We start from the raw sequence: 10,264 nt of genomic DNA, 5'->3' as shown, positions 1-10,264 counted from the left end.
TCTGCACACCTGTCTTGAAGGAGCCTCTGGCAGAGCTCATGCTTTCTATAAACAGATGCCCAAACGTCTATAACCCAGTAGCCCAAAGTTGAAGGGAGAACAACTTTAAAATCTTTTTTCCCCAATATTTCCCAATATTGAGGCTTGAACTTTACCCTTCTCACTTGGCTTTCTCACTCCAGGCTCACAGAAAAGAGACCGCCAGGGTTCTGGCAGAAGAGGGCTTATTGGGGGAAAGAGCATATTGTTGGGCTGCACCGGGCAAGAGGGAGCAGGAGGTTCAAGTGTCACTGGATAGACTCGGGAAAATGAGGTATGCTCAGCTAATAGCAACTACAGGAGATATTCCTTCGCGAACTTCCCTTAAGATTGAGGTAACAAGTCATTTTGGGGGAAATGAAGCAGATAACATGGAAGCGGAGGCCCGGTGCGGGGAGCTCAGAAGTATGTTACCTAAAAACTTAGAAATGCTTTCTTTGCTTCAAATAAAGGCAACTGAATGCATTCTTTCCCAAGGAGTGCATTTCTCACCCAAGAATTCACAACTGCCTGATAGGATGCCCCAAAATACAGATAGCAGGGTGTCTCCTCCTTTCAATGATAAGGATCTGTTTTATGGCAGGATGCATTCTTACCTGGAACACCAGATGTCCTTAAAGCAAAGACAAAGCACCTAGCTTTGCATAACTTAAAGCCAGACTCCCTTTCCCCCCCACCTTTCCCCTATAAATACTCAACAGCCCAAGGAGCTGGTGTCTCTCTGGGTGTCTCCTTATCTGTGTCTGTGTCTTTATGTCCCTATGAGAGCACCCACACTCTGCTAGAGGGCGCCCCTACCCTTCTGTTTGTCTGCTTTTTTGTCTATTTCCTTGTTTACTTAATAAAGCTCTGCCAAGTTTTCTTACCATTGTGACTTGTCCAGAAATTCTTATTCTGCAATTGAAGTCAAGAACCCTAAGTGAAGAGTTCCCATATTTAAAGGGAAGCTTCACTAAACTTCACCTCTGTCTGGTGACACAAGGAATGTAGGGGAAGTGAAAAGCGGGGTGGGGGTGGGGGGACTAAGGATGGGTGGTGTAGGGGGCAGGGAGGAGGTGTGGGAAGGAGTTGCTGCAGCTTGACCTCAGGGCCTGGGAGACCTCCCACTGCTTCCAGGTGCCAGTCAGGAGGCTTGCAAGTTCTGGGCGGGACTTTTTGGAAAGGGCCACTTGTACAACATGGGAGAACAAAGGGAAGAAGCCATTTTTCCTGGGTAGACCTAACATTCCAGCCTTTTGATAGTTATAAAGGGTGCTGATTTTCTCTTGCTACTTCCTGCAGGCAAGGGACGTTGACATTAGAGGTAAGGCAGCAGTTAAGAGTTCCTTGGTCATGAACATCGTTATGGGTGAAATTTATAAAAGAAGCCTTAGGAGCAGGGGCTGAGCAATAAGAAAAACTATTATTAGAGGGCACACAAAAGGCAGAAGGAAGAGTTCAGAACTAGTTCCTGTTGGCTCATGTCCCTACTTATAACTGATTAACATCTGGCATGTAGGTATGGGAGCATTGGACTAGTTAAGAAAAACTGGTCAGGGATGGGAAGGTGGCTTAGTGGTAGAGTGCTTGCCTTGCATGCATGAGGCCCTGGGTTCAATTCCTCAGCACCACATAAGCAGAAAAAGCCAGAAGTGGCACTGTGGCTAAAGTAGTAGGACACTAACTAGCCTTGTGCTGAAGAGCTGAGGGACAGTGCCCAGGCCCTGAGTTCAGTCCCCGCAACCGACAAAAAAAGAATAACTAGTCAGGGCTGGGAAGGTGGCTCAGTGGTAGAGTGCTTGCCTTGCATGTATGAGGCCCTGGGTTCGATTCCTCAACACCACATAAGAGAAAAAGCTGGAAGTGGCTGTGTGGCTCAAGTGGTAGAGCACTAGCCTTGAGCTGAATAACTGAGGGACGGCGCCCAGACCCAAGTTCAGGCCCCATGACCCACAAAAAAAAAAAAAAAAACTAGTCAGAAGCTGGAGCTGGATTGGAGTGGTTAAGGGACTAGTAGGAGGCCTTGAACATTTCCTGTAGCTGGACTATAGATGTTTGGACTATGGAGTATGTATGGGAGACCCAGGAAGGTACCAAGACACTTAGAAGAAAAACAGGTATGAACATTAGATAGGCATGCTTATTAACTATTTTCTTTTGACTCTTGGCTCTGGTTAATTTTGAAAGGCTAGCACAAAGTGATTTCATTTAAGATCTGACACATCCCCTCTTAACTCCTGTCCATTATCCCTTGTCACCAGGACTAGCTTGTCCCAGGGGTCTAGGTGCTTGTTGCTAGGGAGCTTGACCCAGTTGGCATTTCTTTTGTCAGTTACTGGCCTGAATTCAGGGCCTGGGCACTGTCCCTGAGCTCTTTTGCTCAAGGCTAGCACTCTACCACTTTGAGCCACAGCACCACTTCAACATTCTACTGGTTAGGGAGAGATAAGAATCTCACAGGGACCTTTCTGCCCCGGCCAGGCTGGCTTCAAACCTCAAATCTCAGATCAAAGAAGTCTTTTTGCCACAAGACACTTTTTATTTTCAATTGGAGCAACAAGGAGATTAGTAGAAATAGTTTTTAACCAAGCTTACTTGGAACTTGTTAAAAATAGAAATTTGATCAACAAATACTTGGAAAAGTTATTTATGGAGTTGGGAAGGTAGCTCAGTGGTAGAGTGCTTGCCTTGCATGCATGAGGCCCTCGGTTCAATTCCTCAGCATCACATAAGCAGAAAAAGCCAGAAGTGGGGCTGAGGCTCAAGTGGTAGAGTGCTAGTCTACAGCTGAAGAGCTGAGGGACAGTGCCCAGGCCCAGAGTTCAGGCCCCACAACTGACAAAAAAAAAAAAAAGAAAGAAGAAAGAAAAGTTATTTATACCTCTGTGTGTCTGACTAAATGATGCAGAGGATAAAATTTGTAATGACAAAACTCAATAGTAGATATGATGAGAGTTTTGAAACAGCAACTGATTAACTGAATGCAGTACTTTAAGATATTACTCAAGATTGAAACCATTGTCAGTTCTGTATCCAAGGTGGCTTACATACTTGGGAAACAGACATTTAGACACATTTATCCACACCCAAATCTGATGAGCATCTTTGCGGCTTGAGTTTAAAACAGCCCTTTTTTTTTTTACTTGTGGCCTGTAGAGCCAATTATCGGAAAACATTTAAAATAATTTTGGTGAGAGGACACATTAGCATACAAATTGACCTTTGAATGGTTGTTAGAGGAGTAGGGGGACACAAGAAAACCCACCACATGGCCAAGATGGTGAATTTCTAGAAAAGTCACAATAGTAAGAAAACTTGGTGGAGCTTTACTATGTAAACAAGAAAGCAAACAAACAGACAGACAAGCAGAAAGGCTGGGGTACACTCTAGCAGAGTGTGGGTACCCTGAAGAATAGACAGACAGACAGACAGACAGACAGACAGACAGACAGACAGACAGACAGACAGTTATAGCCAACAGAATTCCAGTCCAGGACAGCTAGTCTTAGAGAGAGAACCTAAAGGGGGTCCCTAGGACCCAGCCTGCATCTCACTCTCAAGGGTACAAGCAGAAAGGCAGGGGGCGGGGGGGGGGGCCAGGAAGGCAGGCAGGCAGGCAGGCAGGCAAGCAAGCAGGCAGGGAAATAGAACATGTGACATAGATACACCATAGGAAGACAATATTTCAATCTTTTCAGTGGACTAAATAGGAAGAATGGGGCCCTTGAAAAATGCTAATGGTGGGTGTCTTTTCTGTTCCTGGTATGGACAGGCACCAAAGATTTAGTGCCACATCCTTACTTTCTCCTTCTTCTGTCCTTTTTACTTCTTTTGTAGCCCCTTACTCCCACTTCAGGTTTTGGTTTATCAGCTTTTCCTGCCATCTGCAAGTTGTACAGACCTTAATTCCCTGCCTGTCTGCTTTTCTACGAACTATCATTTTTTTGTTTCTGTTTTAAGCTTACTCACATCCTTCCTAGATGTTCAAAACCAGAGCTTTTGAAAAAGAAAAAGGCAATCCAATATCTTTCTTTCTTAAACTACAAGCTGTTGAAATAAACTTGGCATTTGGGGAAAAAAGAAGTTTAAAAAATCTTCTATTTTATTTTTCAAGTTTTAGCATGGATTTATTTGGGTAAAACAGGGTTAAAATAGGGAGAAATAGTGAAGAAAGAGTAACATATCCCACTTCTCCATGCAGGAAATTAACGATTCTTAGTTATTCTTGTATTCAAGGCAGAATTGTGACCCTCCAAAAATTATGTGCTAAATCCTCACTGTTTTATATATATATATATATATATATATATATATATATATATATATATGTGTGTGTGTGTACTCTCCAAGAACCACCAGAGTCACAACAACAGACACAAAACAGAATTGTCTCAGCAAGGCAAAATTACTTCTACAGAAAGGTGCGCCACCAGCCAAACTTTTGGCAGGAAAGCACCCAGAGCAGGCAAGCTATTCTCTTTTTATCTCTAACTCAGCAGGCTCCGCCCCTCTGCTCTCATTGGCCCTGCTCATGTTCACAATCTGCTCAAGACTGGCCAGTTGGAAGGAGGTAAGATGCATTTACATAAGGTAACCAAAAGATTAAGATTAACCTTACACAGCAATCTCAAAGCATATCCACAGCCTCGGCTCTTTTTTGAACAATCTGAGGTGTGTCTTTCTACAGTCTCAAGAGTCAGCTTGCCAGTTAGGTCCCCACCCTATGTCCCTACCTGTTTACAAAAAGGTTGCATTTCTATCTCCCCACTGCTATACTGTTTCCCTGGCGTGACCTACAAAATCCTGTCCCCGTTCCAACAGTGTCAGTACACTCCTTTTCCAAACGTGACTCCGCCAATTCCCGTAGTCCATGTAGCACTTCCTTCTCAGAGCTGACTTTCCCTCCAGTTCCTGCAGCCTACCTAACGTAATCTATGACCACCCCCTAAACTTTGTTTACATTTCACTGTCCACTGCTGCTGCCTCCATTCCCACTTGGAACAGCCCGGCAAGTCTGTACCCATAAATCTTGAGCTCCTATCAGTTGCTCCCCTCTCATTTCTTTTTTGTTTTTCTTCTTTTCCATATATATTTTTTTTTAATTGTAAAAATCCCTCTCATTTCTTAGTCTTCTGAGGTATGTCACATTTCCACCTAGGACCCATCAGTTCAGTTAAGATAAAAAACCTTCTACTTCAAAACTCCTTCCTGATCCCAAAGCATTTCCTCTTTTCCTTTCTTGCAGAATAAACAAGAACCAAGCCATCAGGTCAAAGCAAGAACTTTTAAGCAACCTACTTTGATAGAAAAGATGGCTTTTCTTACATCCAAATACATGAGTCCACCAATCCTTACATAAGAAGAGAGAAGCTCACTGTAAAGGTCACTGAAAGGAAACTGCCACTTGGTTCACTTCATGCAGAAAAGAGTTTATTGGGGGAGAGCAAACTGCCAGCATCCGCAAGATGGAGGCCTATGGAGAGCGAAGGGAAGAAAAGAGGGAGGGCCCTGTGTTGAGCGTGATCATATAGGGAAGGTGGGAGGCAGGACCACAGCGCATGTGGAAGTGATCTCAGAGCCTGGGGAACTTCTCATTGTCAGAAGGAGGCGTGGCCAGTGCAGTTCAGGAACTGACCTCAGCAGATGAGGAAATGACCTCAGAGTCTGGGGTTCTTTGCTGACTCACAGTCAGGTGTTTGACAGTCAGGTGATTAGTGGTTTTAGGCAGGTGAAGAGGAATGGGGGAGGGGGCTGTTCTCCTGGCAGACCTACCACTCACAAATACAAAGACCAGAAGCCAGGCACCTGTGGCTCAAGCCTGTAATCCTAGCTACTCAGGAGGCTGAGATCTGAGGACTGTGTTTCAAAGCTAGCCAGGGCAGGAAAGTCTGTGACACTCTGATCTCCAATTAATCATTGAAAAAGCCAGAAAGTGGGGCTGTGGCTCAAGTGGTAGAGTGCTAGCCTTGAGCAAAGGATCTCAGAGACAGCGCCAGACCCAGAGTTCAAGCCCCAGAACTGGCAAAAAGAAAAACACCAGAGACAACCACATCAGGGCACAAAGTGAGCCTTCTGCAAGCCCAAGAAGAGGCCTCGGGGAAATCCAAACCTGCCAGTGCCTTCATCCTGGGCTTCTGCCTCCAGAATAGTGAGAAAACAGATCTCTGCTGCTGTTTCCCTGTGGTCCTCAGTTAAGGCAAGCCTTGCACAGGTACTCCCCTTCCCTTACAGCCCTTGCAGGGCCAGGTCTGAGTAGGGGGCATCACAGGCCTCAGGCCACAGATCTGCCCAGCTCTGGGACTGGGAAGGGCCCCTGATCTAATCCCAGTGCAAGCTTCACACCCCTGCTCAACTGGTCTCTCCACTTTTGGTTTCTCTACTGCCACCCCTACTTAGATTACTCTTCCTAAGCAAGTTACCCTTCACAAGCACCTTATACCACCCAGCTCCATCTACCCAGCAGAATCTCAACAACCGTGGCTCAGCAACCAGTTATGAACTAAGTCAGAGTTTCTCACACATTCTCATTCATCAGCATGTCTGGAGAGCATGTGTAAAGGTAGATTCCTGGTCCTCATCCACAGAGAGCCCTTCTTCCATAGGTAGAGACTCAATTCATATTTTCTTTTCTTTTTTTTTTTTTTTGCCGGTCGTGACCTGAACTCTGGGCCTGGGCGCTGTCCCTCAGCTCTTCAGCTCAAGGCAAGCGCTCTACCGCTTGAGCCACAGTGCCACTTCTGGCTTTTTCTGTTTATGTGATGCTGAGGAATCGAACCCAGGACCTCATGCATGCAAGGCAAGCAGTCTACTACTGAGCCACCTTCCCAGCCCTTCCTTTTTTTTTTGTAATTTTTATTTTGTTGTTGTTATTATAAAGGTGATGTACAGAAGAGTTACAGTTATATAAGTCAGATAATGAGTGCATTTCTTTTTGGACAATGTCACTCCAAACAAATAAATGCAAGGCATTTACTTTACCAGCAATAATTAGTTAGTAGAATACAAAACAAAACCCATAAAACATTTAAAAGAAGTGCAGCCAGGTGCTGGTGGCTCATGCCTGTAATCCTAGTTACTCAGGCAGCTGTCTGAGAATCGTTGATTCAAAGCCAGCCAGGGCAGGAAAGCTGGTGAGACTCCTATCTCCAATTAACCACCAAAAAGCCAGAAGTAGAACTGTGGCTGAAGTGGTAGAGCACTATCCTTGAGCACAAAAGCTCAGGGACATAGCCCTGGCCCTGAGTTTAAGCTCTCTAGGACTGGCACCAAAAAATAAGGAAAAAGAGGTACACTTGAAAATGAGGCCTAGTGAAAGCAACTCAGAAAGAAGGTATTTAGAAACAGAAGCACTATCTTTGCTTCAAAGAGAGACAACAGGACGCATTTCTTCCTCAGAGATGTGTTTCTCACCCCAAGAATTAACATTTGTTTGGCACCATGTATCCCTTCCTGAGAGAAATGTTCCCCCAAAGTAACCTTAGGGTTGACCCAAAATGTAAACAGCTAGAATGGTAAACAAGACCAGGAACTTAGTAAGTGTAACAATGCAAAGTATCTTTTCTTTTTTTGTTTGTTTGTTTGTTTGTTTTTGTTTTTGTTTTTTTGGGTCTGGTTGTGGGGCCTGAACTCTGGGTCTGGGCGCTGTCCCTCAGCTCTTCAGCTCAAGGCTAGCACTCTACCACTTGAGCCACAGCGCCACTTCCAGCTTTTTTCTTTTTGCTTATGTGGTGCTGAGGAATCGAACCCAGGGCCTCAGGCATGCAAGGCAAGCGCTCTACCACTGAGCCACCTTCCCAGCCCCAAAGTATCTTTTCCTATCTTTAAGTCAGACTGAAGTAGGAGATCAAGTCTGGGCTGCCATCTTGACCACAGAGTGGATGGTAGGATCTGTTATCTTGTCTCCATATTGGGGAAAGTTGAGGCCCCACTTCCCAGGTGATGGGCAAGCCCAAATCCCTGAAGGCAGGGGTGGAGACTTGTATGATAGGTTACTAAAGCTGTCAGTCCAATGCCTGGGACTTGAGTTTCCTTTGACCCTGCCCCCTGACTTGACCCTATTAGGTCAGGACAAGCCACATGTCTTTGCGTTTATGTCCGTCTCCTATCTTCTCTGCTCACCACTTCAGCTCTCCATTGGAGCTGAATTGGTTTGTTTGTATTTTTTTGTTGTTCTTTCTTTCCTCTCTGTCCTTCATGGGTTAGTTTCCCACCAGTGTTACATGTATTTGCTGGCTGCTGGTCTTTGAGACAGGAGGAGTCCACCAGCCCTTAATAAAGACTCGAAGATTCGATCCTTCAAAAAGATGGCTTCTCTGTTTTCTCCACATATGGCAAGACCCCTCCCTGCCTTTACCATATAAATACCCCTGAGAGCCAAACAGCTAGGCCTTTCTCTGAAAACTTCCACACTCTGTTAGAGTGTCTCTTCTCCCTTATCTATCCCAAACCCACCTATACTCTCAAATTATGTGTTCCCATTTCCAAATACATACATGGAATTGAATGTCTGTATTCACTCACCTGAGGAACACCTGTCTGACCCTGGTTATGTTGTAGGGATAGAAAAGGGCACCCGAGGCAAAGGCCAATATGGCCAGCTGCAATGGAATAGTACAGATCACCTGTTTTATTCCCATCAGGCTCTGAACAGTGGGTTCTAAAACCTGTACCTATGTGCCTACTGCCCAGACACACAGGAAGGAAAGACTTTCCCACTTCCGCCCTTGGATTCCAAGATGGGAGGAGATTCAATCCACTGTGACCGTGGAACAGCGTGACACAGGGTACAAGCCAAAGAAATGAAAAATGATAGGAACGGTGGGGCGGGAAGTTACAGGTAGGTACTAGGGCATCTATCTAGTGGTTACAACCATTTAGATAAGGTATAGCTTGTGTACAAAGCGATAATTGACTCTCTTATTTTTAGGGAGTCATTGGGGAGCAGAAAGAAGCAATAAACATTGCAACTGTAACACAGACATCCACCTTAGCTCCAAGGTCTTAAGCTTTTAGTGTCCAAACAGCCCTCAGTTAAACACACTCGGGGTAGTAACTTATACCTCTATCTTGCCTGGACTGAGCCTTCTAGGGCTCAGTGCTCATGCTGTTAGAGATGGCTTTCCAAGCTCGTAACCCTTTCCAGGTCTCACAGATCAGCTCTAGAATCCTTCACACTTCCTTGCTCAGATGACCCAAGCAAAAGCTAGGAAAGGCCAAGTAGAAGGCAAACCCTCACCTCTGCCCTTCTGTTCCAAGGTAGGAAGAGTCCAATAAGACAAGAACTTCTGTGCTTGGGGTCCCAGACGGAAGGCATCCGAAGACACTTTCCCCACAAGAATCCAAGGAGGAGAGGACTAATATCTAACAGAACCAGACAAAGATGGGGAGGGAGTTTTCCCTTCACCAGGAAATCCATTCTCAGAGATCTGCTCCCTTAAGCGCTTCTTTCCTTTCACTCTCAAATAAGCTTGCTTTGTTTACTTTCCATCCTTCTTTTGTCCTTTAATTGGCAGTGAAAATGAACCTGAACTCTAGAGATTACCTCCTGCCTCTTTCCATTCATCTGCCCCCCTCCTGTCCCTGAACCTCTCCTGACAAATCACATTTCCGCTTCCTTGGTATTTGTTTTGTTAAGCTTTCTCGTTGGCATTCCTGATTCCTCATTCCAGGACCTTCATACACTCTCGCCTGCATTGACCGTGTGCCCAGCCTGCTCCCTGCCAAGTCCAACAGCATGGTCAGATCCAGAGACCTCCCAAACCCAGGCCAGAGTTGAGAAGTTGTACAACTTTCAAAGACAAAGCCTCACTGGAGCTGGAACCAGAACTGCAAGGACTCTCCCAAGACTCTGATCTTACCCCACTCTCAGCCACAGACCTCCTGAAAGACGTTGTTATGGTTACCCTCTCCACGTGGAGCTACACCAAGGAGGCCAAAGGAGGGAAGCGGCTTGTCCAAGAGTACAAAGTTCATTCAAGCAGAGGCTGAGCATGCCAGCATCCGGGTCTCTTTCCTCTGAAGCCCAGTGATCCCACGGCCCATGGCTTGCCTCTTCTGAGCCTCAGGGGACCCTCCAACCCCCTTTCTGCTCATTCCAGTTTCTTGTGATGCCAGCTGGGCCCTGACATTTCCAACTAATGCTGAAATGGAGCTTCCGGGAACACAAGACAAGAAGGAAGAGGAGGAGGAGGGAAAGGGGAAGGTGACAGGGAAATGAGACAGATTAATGTGAGTAGGAGGATCCCAG

The sequence above is a fragment of the Dipodomys merriami genome, unplaced genomic scaffold (genome assembly GCF_024711535.1).
Source record: "Dipodomys merriami isolate MVZ:Mamm:240054 unplaced genomic scaffold, mDipMer1.0.p SCAF_617, whole genome shotgun sequence".
Lineage (NCBI taxonomy): Eukaryota > Metazoa > Chordata > Mammalia > Rodentia > Heteromyidae > Dipodomys > Dipodomys merriami.
The sequence above is the reverse complement of the archived record's forward strand: the minus strand, read 5'-3'. Positions refer to the sequence as shown.